Source organism: Bufo bufo, chromosome 2 (assembly GCF_905171765.1).
Source record: "Bufo bufo chromosome 2, aBufBuf1.1, whole genome shotgun sequence".
NCBI lineage: Eukaryota > Metazoa > Chordata > Amphibia > Anura > Bufonidae > Bufo > Bufo bufo.
Genome location: NC_053390.1, coordinates 218,243,347 through 218,257,707, shown reverse-complemented (window position 1 = coordinate 218,257,707; position 14,361 = coordinate 218,243,347). Strand labels below are relative to the sequence as shown.

Sequence of the window (14,361 nt, the reverse complement as noted above, 5' to 3'; positions counted from 1 at the left end):
GAAGACATCCATGTAAGACCATTTTGTACAATGCACTACTACGTTTGAAAATGCAACACATACGGAAAATTTTAACATCAAAAGTTACATTAATTGCAATTCAACTGGTGTAATTTATATTATCAAATGCATATGTTGTGATCTTCTTTATGTTGGCTGTACTACTAGACAACTAAAAACACGAATACAAAAACATCTCAATTATGTGGCCAATCCCCAAGCTTTGGGGATTTCTAGCGCAGCAAAACATTTTATCAATATGCATAATAGAAGTGTCAGCCTATTTACGGATATTTGCTATTGAGAAAGTAACGCTTCCCTTTAGAGGTGGTAATCTGAAGAAAAAAATCCTCCTGAGGGAGGCTTATTGGATCTTCAGGTTAGGTACAAGGTACCCTGCAGGTCTCAATCTTAAAAAAGAATTAATGCTGTTATATCACTAATGGCCAATTTCTCCCTTAGATTTTATATTTATGATAGTATTGTCATTCAGAGTCAGGAGCAGTTTTAACATCCACACCTATTTCACACTCGTAATACAGACATTCCGTTTTGGTATTGGTGACTGTTCACACCTAGCAGTTTTTCAGCCGGTACCAATGTTGCAGGATTTTGTTAGGAGTTGTGCTCTGACATGGTTTTATGTATCCACTTTTTATGTCCCATGTATCACGTGGCATCCTTCAATGCTACACTAGACAGCGGTGGTCTGTCTTTTTATGGTTTTTGTAGTATATGTTTTGTCATGTTCAAAAGTGTTGGATTTGATACGTGGCAACCCAGGGGTTAAGTGGCTGTGTTTTCAGCAGTTTTCCTTCCCTCCCCGACCCCTTCCCACCACTCCTCCCCCTGCTAATCGTACCTACTTAACCTCAGGTGTTGGGTCCACGTCACTAGGTTATGATTAAGAACTTCCAAGTTTGAAACATGTTAACCTGTGGTGGAGGGTGGTGAAGATTGAAGCATGTACTGTTATGCCGATCTACAATAAAGATGACCAATACTGACGGATGCTGGAGAATATTCCTTTATTTTTCTGATTGTACAAGGGACAGGTCCGGTCCTCTCCGTGCACCGAATGCTCCTGGTGAGCTGGATAAACTTTCTTTTTTGATTACTGTCATCTAAATAAGCCTTATCTCTAAATTACTAAGAAGTCATAAACACTTATTTCAGACACATTTTTATCAGTAAGTAATAAGTGAGCTATAATGAGCTTTTATAAGAGAACAGAGATAGGGAGCCCGTCAGTTTACCTGCCTGACTGAACAGAGAGAAAAATTAAGATCCTGCTACTTAGAGAAACTAGGCCCTGTAAAAAAAAAAAAAAAAAAGGGCTCTGGATTTTTTATAAAGACCAATTAAAGAAACAATTTTAGCTCAAAAGCTAAAAGCTTTTAATAAGATACATATGAACATTGAATAAGTAAGTATGCAAGCAGCATACAATAAGAAATCAGGTGCGATGCCTATACCTTACCCAAACAGTGTCACTACACCCTAGAGAGCAATGGTGTATAGAATCACCACCTATCTGCAGAATATGTTTACATGAAGTAAGCAAACAATTCAATATAAACCAGTTTATGCTGCTAGTCAGGGGATAGTGATGCTCCAGAGCACCTCCCAGGCTAGGGTATATAGAAAGTATTTTCACATCTGGGGGAGACGTGAACCTAAAATAACAGTTCTGTAATTACAATAAGCAAGTCATTAAAAAAACATAGAGATGAACTCCCAGTGAGGGCTAGCTATTAATATAATTTCTAAAGGGAATTGAAACATGGAAGAAAAAAAGAGCAATGTAATATAATAAACAACAGTCAATCACAATAAGCGAAAGAACTGGTAAAGGATATATAGACAACAGGAGGTAGCCAGTGATCACATGCACGCTGTTTAGAGAGATTATCCAGCACTTTCTTAGGAGTCTTCCCAGCATCTTTTTCTCCCCTATTTAGTCACTTAGCCTTTCTAGGTGTATGTCTTTCCCAGGATTCTGCAGAGGGAAGTGGGGAAGGTTAAGTTGTTCTGTCGTTGAAATCCAATCAGGTATGTGAAGATGACTTAGACCAAGTGCAATACCCCAGAGTTTGGGATATTGCTATTTCGTATTTGTTTACTGCATTTTATATATTTCTTATGCAATATGGATGTAATGACATGTAATGCACTTGCTTCACCAGCAGATGGAGTATGGTTGGAACTTAACATTCTATTCCTCCCCTCTTGTTAGGGTTGGGCTAGTCCAACTTCCTGCCAAGGGTTGGGCTGAGCTAGGAAGAGTCAGTCTAGATTTAGAGTGAGGCAGAGAGAGGATGCGTGAGGACCCTCTCCTGCCTTAGAGTGAGGAAGCATCTCCTAGAGCACTCACTCCCCAGAATTGAAGTAGGATTCAAGTGGAGTCTTGAAATCAGAGACAGCAGAGTGACCTGCTACATTGTTCTTCTGTTGACCCTGCTGTGAAGTAAGGGAAAATGGGCCAAAGACACCCTCATCACCAAACAACGACCACTAGACCAGTATCAACTGACTGATGAATCACCCCCAACCAACCTGCCTTGCTGGTGCCAGAAGAGAATTGCACTAAAGCCTGCTGCTACTGTTTGTATTCCCAAGGTCTACGCCACACTTAATAAAATTACTTTGTTAGGTTTAGTTATGGCCTCATTCTTCAGTGCTACAACTTTCACTTCAACAGACCTCAGGGAGAGACGACCAGAGATAGGACACGGTGACATTACAACTACACTACATCAGGGCCACTACCACTCACCATCCTCTACAGCGGCTCCCATGGGGCTCACTGAACATGTTTTTCAAGGACAGATGGAAGACCATCAGGTGTTTTGATCAGGGATGTTTTATTGCTAGACCAAACTGGAACAGCAATTTATATGGGATATTTTTTTTTCCTTGCAATTGACGTTAGAGATCTAGAGTAAGCCGATAAATATCTTGGAAAATTTAGACCTCCCCTTCCTCGTATTCAATCTTTTTTGCAAGTTTAGCTTTCTGAAGTATTTCTTTAACTTTATAGCTTTGTAAGCAACATAATATGTCTCTGGGCTTATCTGGGCCAATTGACTTAGGTCTGTACACTCTATAAACTCTTTCAAGGCCCAAATCATTTGTTATCTTTGCTTAGTAATTTGTTGAAAATTTGCTCAGAACTTGAGAAATTTCTTTGTCAGTAACTCATTCTTAGGCTACATGCACACGGCCGTGGTTTTGGTCAGCATCCGAGCCGCAGTTTTTGCAGCTTGGATGCGGACCCATTCACTTCAATGGGGCCGCAAAAGATGCAGACAGCAATCCGTGTGCTGTCCGCATCCGTTGTTCCGTTCCGTGGACCACAAAAAAATATAACATGTTCTATTCTTGTCCGCACTTTGTGGACAAGAATAGGCAGTTATATTACAGGCTGTCCGTGCCGTTCCGCAAATTGCGAAATGCGCACGGACGCCATCCGTGTTTTCCGGGTGCGCGATTTGCGGACTGCAAAACACACCACGGTTGTGTGCATATAGCCTTAGGTTGTTTCTTCATTACCAATTTTCAAGGTCATCAATCTGTAGTTTTTGCAAATATGATTTGCAGTACCCCAGAAGGACTACCGCAGAGGGTTAATTACTATTGACAAACTTAATGCAATGTTTCTTGAGTTAAATGTGTGATTTGTTATTTACATGCATTGTATTGCATTGTATGGACAACATATGGTTAACAACTTGACAAATTGTGTTATATTGTCAGGAGATGGACTAGATCCGCCTCGTTACCAGTTAAGCCTCATTCACACGTCCATGTCTGTGCTGAAATCCATGAGAAGGTGGTCAGTGATGTATCCGTGAAGCTGTCAGTGAAGGATCCGTGTTTGGTCCATGTGTCTGTTTTTTGCTGTCCATGTGCCAACCGTGTTTCAATGACACTGCAGAGCTGAAATATTTTTCAAAGTAGCTCTTCCTAATTGGAACCTGTGGAACCTGCACTTTCTGAATTATATGATAGCCGTCATGGCACATAACAGGTAAAATTTTGTGTTAGGAACCCGTCTAACTAGAGATCACCTTGACGTGCGGCAGACTGGCTCAAATAATTTTGTACAAAACCATTTGCCAAGCATCTCTAACTTATTAGTATAGCATTTGCAATTATGATGCAATTTTGTACTTTATTTGGTTTGCAGTGAGCTGTTGCATTGCATGTTTTGTTTAACAGTCTTGTTCTCAGCCATAGCAACGTGCCCCTGCGCTTTGGGATGTGCTGACTCACCCCCTTTTTCTTTGCAGCTTGTGCTGGAGGTGTGGCTGCCTCCTTAGTCATGCACTCCTGACCAGCTCGTCTGCCCCATTGGCTGATTTTAATTAGTGTTAGTATATAGCTTGGCCTGCTCCCCCTCACTCACTGAAGCCATCTGGCACCAGGAGAGCGATAGTGTGTGGACTCTCATTGCAGTCTTTGGTGATCTTTTGGCGCCAGGGGTGGTGTGGAGCGGGCCCGGCATGCATGCTGGTAACTGCGTTCCCTGGATATAATGGAGGCCATTTTGGCACCAAAAATGACAGAAATTCAGGCGGATCCAGCATGCATGTGGAACCTGCACTTTCTGAATTATATGGTAGCCGTCATGGCACATAACAGGTAAAATTTAGTGTTAGGAACCCGTCTAACTAGAGATCACCTTGACGTGCGGCAGACGGGCTCAAATAATTTTGTACAAAACGATTTGCCAAGCATCTCTAACTTATTAGTATAGCATTTGCAATTATGATGCAATTTTGTACTTTATTTGTTTTGCAGTGAGCTGTTGCATTGCTTGTTTTGTTTAACAATCTTGTTCTCAGCCATAGCAACGTGCCCCTGCGCTTTGGGATGTGCTGACTGACCCCGTTTTTCTTTGTAGCTCTTCCTAATGATCCATGAAAAACGGATGCAACACGGATGGTATCCGTGTTGCATTCGTGGAATTCACTGACCCATAGACTATAACACAAACAAAATAGAACATGCTTCCATGCATAAAACACTGACCCACGGACTGTGCTAAAACACTGATGTCTGAATACACATTAAAATGAATGGGGACGTGTGCTATCCGTGGAGAACACGTACAGAACCTGTCCGTGAAACACTGACATGTGAATGAGGCTTTAGTGTTGCGGAAGTCTAGTCTGAAGCAGCTTGGAGGACAGATAGGTATAAGAGACCTCCTACCTTAGTCTCTGAGCCTACAACTGACCAGAAATCAGCCATACTACCAGAGTACTCCAGAAAGAAGGAGATTAGAAGGTCTAGAACCCACAAGACCATGCATTTGGATTCAAACAGCAAGGTATTGTGCTTGTTTATGGCAGAAAGGCTTTGCTGCTGTGGAAAGGAATATTGCTAAAAGCATTTTACCACTCCTTCAGACAGATTGGCCACATGTATCCCAATTCTGTACCCCTCAGTCCATGAACTGCAGAAGGACTTAACAAGAACCTAATTGCAAGCCTGTGGTTCAGCTGAGAGACTGCACAGTGTCTGTAGAGAGAGGGAGTACCATACCTATCATTGTTGCTGTCCGTACACTGCTATTGAGGGAATATTGCACTGTGACATTCTCTGGAACTGTGCCTTTGCTGCTATTTGTACTACAATCCCTATCACCAACCTAGTAAAGAGAGACTTACTCTATTGAAAACAACAGGCCTGATCATTGTCTGTATCCATTACAGGTCCTGCAAATCATTCAACATTAAGTGCACCCTAACCAACACCAGGCAGGAGCCCCAGTACCAGGGTGTGCTCCGAGGGAAGAAAGAGTGCACACTCGAGTCACTGCACGGCTCTGGAGAGCACAAGGGTGATGATCACCACAGTGATTTGTGAGTACTACTACCACCTTCAGAGCCACAACTACCACTTCCATCCTCCACGCACTCCCCGGTCTGCTGCAGATTCTTAATATCTCTGACACTTTTTCAGAATGTTGTATTACTTGTCTCTTCTAAAGAGTTGACGCTTTTAAAAACTTGCTTTAAATTGTTTCCTGGCTCAGAGAGATCTTCTTTTACTGTTTTTCTGAATTCTCTAAACATAGATTTAAAGGGTTTTCTGAGATTTAAATACTAATTACCTATCCACTGGAAAGGTCATCAGTATCTGATCGGTGGGGGTCCAACACCTAGAACCGCCGCCAATCAGATGTTTGGGAAGGCACCTGAACTCCTGTGAGCTTTGCGACCTCCTCCATGCTCACCAAGCACAACATTGTATCGCAGCTCAGGCCCATTCACTTCTATGGGGCTGAGTTGCACCCAGGCCATGTGACCGGACATGTCATCACTGGCCTAGGGAAAGCTCCAAGAGGGCCGCGGTGCTACTGTGAGCACACCTGTCTTCTCGAACAGCTGTTCGGCGGGGGTCCGAGCTGATCGGTATTTAAGTCTCGGAAAGCCCCTTTTAGGGCATTCCATTGTAGGCAGGGTTTTTAGGAATCTTTTGATGTCCCTCACATCTATATGATCGTCTTCCTCTATTTCGCTATCTGACCAGCTGGAAAGATTGACACTGTTAGATTAGTTAGAAGTTTTTTTTCCTCAAGAAAATTTTTATTGTCAAATAAGCATAATACAATGGCAACAAGTATTAGTTAGAAGTTTTAAATCATCTTTCACTTTGGTGCTTTGTAACAGGTCCAAAGAGAGTTTTTATTAATTTTACTGGTATCTGTATTTTCCTTCTGAGTATTAAAGTTGCTCTTTCCAGTCTCATGATTGAGAGTTTATTGGTTTGCCCATCTTCCTGCTGTTTTTTTGGAACAGTTTGCTGGGAAAATGATGGGGCATGAAATATTTGTTTACGTTTCCGATTTGCCCTATGCTCGTTTCATGGACCAAGGGCGACCTCTAGTGGTCCAAGTTAAGAGCAGACCCAATTATACTCTGTTAGTAAAAGATCATTCAGTGCTACATATATACGAGCGTAACTCATCAAAAAGAGAGACAAACTTCAGGTCAGAACTGGGCTAATTTTGGCTAATTTTTATACTCTTGAAAAAAATTATTCTGTGTTGTGATTGATCGTGATATAGAAAACAGGTCAGGGTGCAAGTTGTAATTGTATAGTAGTATGTTTAGCAGTTATGTTTAATCCTTTAAACTTAGCAATATGGGGAAGAAGTAGAATATACTTTAGAGTGTTCCTTTCATACAGTCTCGAGATCATCTGCTTCACACCTGCCGAGATTCAGCCAAGATGATGGATCTGTTTCTGCCCTCCCCACAATGACTAAGCCCCTTCTTTTACCCTATCAACTAGCATATTCAGGTATGTATTAGCTACAGAAGATCACTATATGTCTCATAGTATTATTATAATGTCTCACACTTACTCTTCTTTAATGTTATCTCTGCTGCTCTGTGCACCCAAAATGGTGGAGCTGCTCTCCATACTCCAGGCCACCGTACAATGTAAAGGGGTAGCAACTAGACGAGGCTACCAAGAAAAGGGAGCTGGTCACCTCCTATAGCATCCCTATATCTGGCCCTGTTCTCCTAACTGTATGAGACGACCCTTAAGGTAGGAGGGCCCATACACTGGAACCTCAGAATCCTGAAAATCCCTGAGGTTAGGAGACCGGGACAACCAGGTTCATCCAAGACACGGATGAAGCAGAGTCTCCACAGGCCTATCTACAGGGAAAAGTGGACGACTGAATACAGCAACAAAGTCGGCAGGTAAGAACAGCAGAAACACACTTACCTGCCGCAGCCACCACGACTGGAACCCGTGCATAAGTACAGGTGCCCACACACCAAGTAGGACACCGTACAAACAACAAGTGGGGGTAAAGGTACATGGAGGGTACATAAGGTGGCCCTCAAGGACTGGGCAGAAACACCCAGGCAAGGAGCAAAGCTCCAACACCAGCTGGGGCTCATTTCCATAGTGAAGCAGGGAGCCATCTGCTCCCTGCATCACTGTTCAGCTGAGCTCCGGCGATCCCACTCAGGCCACACATTGCACTGCTGGCTGTGTGGGAAGAGAGCTGAAAACCCGGGAATCAGCTCCATGTACAGCCAGCAGTGTAATGTGTTGGGAGCGCGTAAACTGCTGGATGTACCAATCATCAGGGAAGCAGGTATTTGGTTTTTTTTTCATGTTGCTGAAGAGGGCACTAGGGGCCAAGGGGGGGGGGGGGCACACAGGGAGGACATAACCACTGTGAAGCGGCACAAAAGTGGGCATAACTACTGTGGGGAGACACAAAGGTGGGCATAACTACTGTGAGGGGGCACAAAGGTGGGCATAACTACTGTGAGGGGGCACAAAGGTGGGCATTAGTACTGTGTGGTAGCACTAAGGGGAAATGCCCTAGATTACCCTGTTATACATTAGGGTGGCTCTGTCTTACAGGGCCAGCACAGCACCCCCTGCTGGGGATTTCACAGGGGCAGTTACCATCCCTTCCTTTTGTGTTTTTTTTTTTTTTTTTCTCTTTCACCACAGGGACCTTGTTCTGGATACAGCAGACATCATGCCCACAGGCCAGCGACACCCTGGATGAGGTAGGACCAGTCTTTAATTTATTGCAAGGCTTAATGGTACCACTGTGTACCCTATGATAGATTTTATTAGGTGGGACCGGGTGAGTATAGATCTGGGCGGAGTTAGAAGAGTGGCTTAGTGTATGCGCGCCGCTTAACTTTTTCTTTATGTTAACTTGAGGTGCACGTGTGAGGGGAGGATCCGCAATCCTGAATCTTTGCCCCAGGTGCAGGAAAACCTAACTACACCTCTGCCTGGGGGAGCTAGTACTGGCAGAAGTGGATTACAGAGAAAGGAAGAAAGCTTGCATCTTACCAGTGTAGAAAGACCAGGCAGAGATGGGTGGAGATGGCGTTCAGCGTCTGAACGTTATGTGCAGGCTGGAACATGTACCTCCTAACTGTTGGGTGTATCTAAATAGCAGGATGTATCAACGCTTCCTGTGACCAAGTACTAAAAAGGAGGAAGATTGACTTGCGTTATGGCTATTGTAGTATGTAACATCTGTATTTAAGGGGTGTGAAAAAAAGGCAGGGAGCTTTGCTGTGTATGGTGTACATATCTATCCTCGTCTCACAGTGCATAGTCTAAGTGAATGGGCTTATATAGTCTGCACTGGAAGTTCTCCCTGATATAGTCTGAGTCAGTGTACGAGTCTTATTAAATGCACTTCAGCATGTGGTAGAGGAGAGCGTTACATTATTTGAAGCCTCTAATAAATGGACAGTTCTATAATCTGTAATAAAAAGAAATGAGCATAGCCCTTCATAATGCACACTGTATGTTTCTAAGGTCCCATTCCCACGACCGTAATGGCTACATGCCCGTATTGTGGACCACAAACGGCGGGTCTGCAATAAACGGGCACTGGCCATGTGCACTCCGTGCTGCGGATGCGGACCCATTGACTTGAATGGGTCCGTGATTCGAAAGAGACGGCAAAAGATAGGACATGTATTATCTTTTGCGGTGTGGAGGCACGGACGCGAAAGCCCACGCAAGCAATTCGTAGTTATGCCCAGATATGTGCCCCCTTACAATAATTATGCCCAGATATGTGCCCCCTTGACAATAATTATGCCCAGATATGTGACCCCTTGACAATAATTATGCCCAGATATGTGACCCCTTGACAATAATTATGCCCAGATATGTGACCCCTTGACAATAATTATTCCCAGATATGGGACCCCTTGACAATAATTATTCCCAGATATGGGACCCCTTCACAATATTTATGGCCAGATACTGTACGTGCCCCATTCACAATAATTATGCCCAGATATGTGTCCCCTTCACAGTAAGTAGAACAACAAAAAACATCACTGGCCTCCCTTCAGTCCCATGTAAATAACATCACTCTACCCCCCACCAGCCTTTAAAATACAGTCCCATGTAAGGCTACATGGAAACTAATGTAAAAAAAAAAAAAAAAGACCATTAAAGACGCCTTGTCCATTTTTCATGCCCATTTTTAACCCTTTATGCATCCATTTTCTTGCCATATGGCTGTTTGACTGCGTTTTGCATCCGGATGAATTTCAATGGATTATCCCAACCCCTACAGTACACATAATGTCCCATATAGCGGTCCCCATTGAAAATAATGTCCCATAGTGACCCCCAGCATAAATGATGTTCCCTATAGTGGCCCCCAGCATTCATAATGTCTAATTTTTTGCAGGACCATCTGTCATTTTTATTGATACCATTGTGGAGTGTGTCTGACTTTTTGATCACTTTTTATTATATTTTATAGGAGGTGAAGAGACGAAAAAAATGGTAAATCAGCCATTTAGATTTTTTTCCCGTATGCCATTCGCTAGATGGGATAAATATTTTTCAACTTAAATTTTGGGACACTGTGGTTTCAATTATTCTAAAACAGGAATATGGCCTTGTGTTGTAGTTGGAGGAGCCTACAGTATGGACGGATTTCTACTGCTGTGTTTTCTTCCCACATGAGCCCCCCTGTCGGGGGGAAAAAAAAGGCATTGCCAGTTTGTGGGAGCTCTCAGCTATATCAGGTTGTATGAATCTTTATGAACGTATGTGGTGCCAGGTATAAGGCCTTAAGTATGACAGTGAGGAGTCATTCATGTTTAGTGAGCACCTAGACAAAGCCAAGAGTTTTTGGGGGTCATTTATTCTCCAGAAATACGCCTATATTAGGCCCATTTCTGTCGCAGATTGCGGCGCAATCTGTGACTTTTTCCTGCTCAAGCCAGGTCTAAAAAAGTGGAAGCTGGCTTACATTTAGACTGGCGCTGGATGCGCCAAAGTTATGTAGAGCCCTGCGCCTCTTCATAATTTCAGCGGATCCACCACCAGATATAGGGGTTATTAAGACCAGCATCTAAAACACCGGGCTTAATAAATTACCCCCTTTCTGTTTATGGTTTGATATTTTTTTGTATGCAACTTGTGAAAATAAGACTGGCTTAGATCAGTTTCAACCAAAAATCCTATGTGTGGAGGTGAATTTGTCAAGTGCTAACCATCTTAAATCCGAAGATGGTAATTCTCGTAGGTTAAGTGTCCCCCAAGATATCAGTGTTTTCTTATGTTTTTCTCTGCCATATGCATGAGGTCTTTGGCCTTTTGGGTGCAAATTTTTCCCATTATAGTTCTTCTTTGGGTAGGTTTTATTTCTGGTTTTGGCTTACAAATACTGATGGAAAATACTAAACATGAGCCTTAGGCCCCTTTCACAGGGGGCGAGTATTCCGCGCGGGTGCAATGCGTGAGGTGAACGCATTGCACCCGCACTGAATCCGGACCCATTCATTTCTATGGGGCTGTGCACATGAGCGGTGATTTTCACGCATCACTTGTGCGTTGCGTGAAAATCACAGCATGCTCTATATTCTGCGTTTTTTCACGCAACGCACGCCCCATAGAAGAAGTGAATGGGGCTGCGTGAAAATCGCAAGCATCCGCAAGCAAGTGCGGATGCAGTGCAATTTTCACGCACGGTTGCTAGGTGACGATCGGGATGGGGACCCGATCATTATTATAACATGGTTTTAAGGGAAAATAATAGCATTCTGAATACAGAATGCATAGTAAAATAGGGCTGGAGGGGTTAAAAAAATAATAAAACTCACCTTAATCCACTTGTTCGGCCATCCGGCTCTCTCTTCTATCGTGTGAGGAATAGGACCTTTGATGACGTCACTAAGCTCATCACATGATCCATCACCATGGTGATGGACCATGTGATGATCGCAGTGACGTCATCAAAGGTCCTATTGCTCACAGATGAAGACAGAAGAGAAGCCGGCTGCGCGAACAAGTGGATTAAGGTGAGTTAAATTATTTTTAACCCCTCCAGCCCTATTGTACAATGCATTCTGTATTCAGAATGCTATTATTTTCCCTTATAACCATGTTATAAGGGGAAATAATACAATCTACACTACAACTAACCCAAACCTGAACTTTAGTGAAGAAGTTCGGGTCTGGGTTCCACAATCTGTTTTTTATCACGCGCGTGCAAAACACATTGCACCCGCGCGATAAAAACTGAACATCGGAACGCAATCGCAGTCAAAACTTACTGCAATTGTGTTCCTACTCGCGCGGGTTTGCCGCAATGCACCAGGATGCACCCGGACCTAATCCGGACACGCTCGTCTGCAAGGTGCCTTAGGCCTCCTGCACACGACCGTATGGCTTTTTCAGTGTTTTGCGGTCCGTTTTTCACAGATCCGTTGTTCCGTTTTTTGTTTCCGTTGTGTTTCAGTTTCTGTTCCGTTTTTCCATATGGCATATACAGTATACAGTAATTACATAGATAAAATTGGGCTGGGCATAACATTTTCAATAGATGGTTCCGCAAAAAACGGAACGGAAGACATACGGATGCATTTCCGTATGTGTTCTGTTTTTTTGCGGACCCATTGACTTGAATGGAGCCACGGAACGTGATTTGCGGGCAATAATAGGACATGTTCTATCTTTAAGGCTGCATTCACACGCCCGTGGTGTGTTACGGACCCGCAAATTGCGGGTCCGCAACACACCAGCCCGGCACCCCCATAGAAATGCCTATTCTTGTCCGCAAGCTGCGGACAAGAATAGGACATGCTCTATCTTTTTGCGGAGCTGCGGACCCAAAATCGGGGCTGCGCTCCGCAATTGCGGCTGCAGACAGCACACTGTGTGCTGTCCGCATCCATTCTGTCCCCATAAAGAATGAATGGGTCCGCACCCATTCCGCAAAATTGCGGAAAGGATGCGGACCCATTTTGCAGACGTGTGAATGGAGCCTTAACGGAATGGAAAAACGGAAATGGAATGCATACGGAGTACATTCCGTATTTTTGCGGAACCATTGAAATGAATGGTTCTGTATACGGCCCAAGGCCTTTTTCACACTACCGTTTTTTTATTTTCGTTTTTTGGGCCGTTTTTTGCGTTCCGTATACGGTCCGTATACGGAACCATTCATTTCAATGGTTCCGCAAAAAAACGGAATGTACTCCGTATGCATTCCGTTTTTCAGTTTTTCCATTCCGTTGAAAGATAGAACATGTCCTATTATTGCCCGCAAATCACGTTCCGTGGTTCCATTCAAGTCAATGGGTCCGCAAAAAAAACTGAACACATACGAAAATGCATCCGTATGTCTTCCGTATCCGTTCCGTTTTTGCAGAACCATCTATTGAAAATGTTATGCCCAGCCCAATTTTTTTTATGTAATTACTGTATACTGTATATGCCATACGGAAAAACGGAACGGAAAAACGTAACAGAAACACAACGGATTTCCAAAAACGGAACGGATCCGTGAAATCGGACCGCAAAACACTGAAATATCTATACGGTAGTGTGAAAGAGGCTTAGGCCTCATGACCGTTTTTTTGAGGTCCGCAAATAGGGTTCCGTAGTTCCGTCACCGTTTTTTCTTCCGTGGGTCTTCCTTGATTTTTGGAGGATCCACGGACGAAAAAAAAGTCATTTTGGGGTCCGCCTGGCCGTGCGGAGCCAAATGGATCCGTCCTGACTTACAATGCAAGTCAATGGGGACGGATCCGTTTGACATTGACACAATATAGTGCAATTGCAAACGGATCCGTCCCCCATTGACTTTCAATGTAAAGTCAGGAGTCCCTATTATACCATCGGATCTGAGTTTTCTCCAATCCGATGGTATATTTTAACTTGAAGCGTCCATCACCATGGGAACGCCTCTATGTTAAAATATACCATCGGATTTGAGTTATATCTGAAAACTCAGATCCGACAGTATATTCTAACACAGAGGCGTTCCCATAGTTATGGGGACGCTTCAAGTTAAAATATACTAAGAACTGTGTACATGACTGCCCCCTGCTGCCTGGCAGCACCCGATCTCTTACAGGGGGCTGTGATCCGCACAATTAACCCCTTTAGGTGCCGCACCTGAGGGGTTAATTGTGCGTATCATAGCCCCCTGTAAGAGATCAGGTGCTGCCAGGCAGGAGGGGGCAGACCCCCCTCCCTCCCTCCCCAGTTTTAAATTCATTGGTGGCCAGTGCGGATCACGGATCACGGACGCGGATGAACAACGGTGCATTTTCCGAGTTTTCAACTGACCCATTGAAAGTCAATGGGTCCGCAGAAAATCACGGAAAACGGAACAACAGACACGGATGCACACAACGGTCGTGTGCATGAGGCCTTACTGTGATACTTCTGAATATATACAAGAATCAATTCAGCTCACCTGTTGCCACTTGCAGGATGCTGGTGTGCAAGGCAGCACTCAGCGAATATCAATGAGAAAGTTCCAGCATACAATATGTTTAAAACTTGTAGGTTTTATTATTCTGCTCCATAAAA

General features: G+C 43.7%; 1 long non-coding RNA gene across 1 annotated transcript; it reads left to right on the top strand.

The window, feature by feature from the left end:
• The first annotated feature begins 864 nt into the window (after positions 1–864).
• On the top strand, positions 865–13,893 carry LOC120991571. Its single transcript, XR_005776726.1, has 3 exons — positions 865–1,042; positions 6,307–6,311; positions 13,884–13,893. It is a non-coding gene; the product is annotated as an uncharacterized LOC120991571 (long non-coding RNA).
• The last annotated feature ends 468 nt before the right edge of the window (positions 13,894–14,361 follow it).